This window comes from Cicer arietinum, chromosome 4 (genome assembly GCF_000331145.2).
Source record: "Cicer arietinum cultivar CDC Frontier isolate Library 1 chromosome 4, Cicar.CDCFrontier_v2.0, whole genome shotgun sequence".
Lineage (NCBI taxonomy): Eukaryota > Viridiplantae > Streptophyta > Magnoliopsida > Fabales > Fabaceae > Cicer > Cicer arietinum.
In genome coordinates, this window is record NC_021163.2 from 3,298,340 (window position 1) to 3,298,559 (window position 220).

The window sequence follows — 220 nt, forward strand, 5'->3', positions numbered from 1 at the left end:
AGAGACAAAGTTTGGTCGTTCTCCCTCACATGCTCCTTCCCATGAGCAACTCGGTTGGCTTGGTGAACGAGAAAGCTGATCACCCTCACGCGGGAAGATGAACATTTAAAGGGCTGAAAGGGTAGCGACGGGATGTAGATCTTGATTTAGGAGGTAGCGTACTGTAGTTATAATGCCGGTTGAGGCTTCTACTTTTCTTCGGTTCGGTCCCAGCATGTAA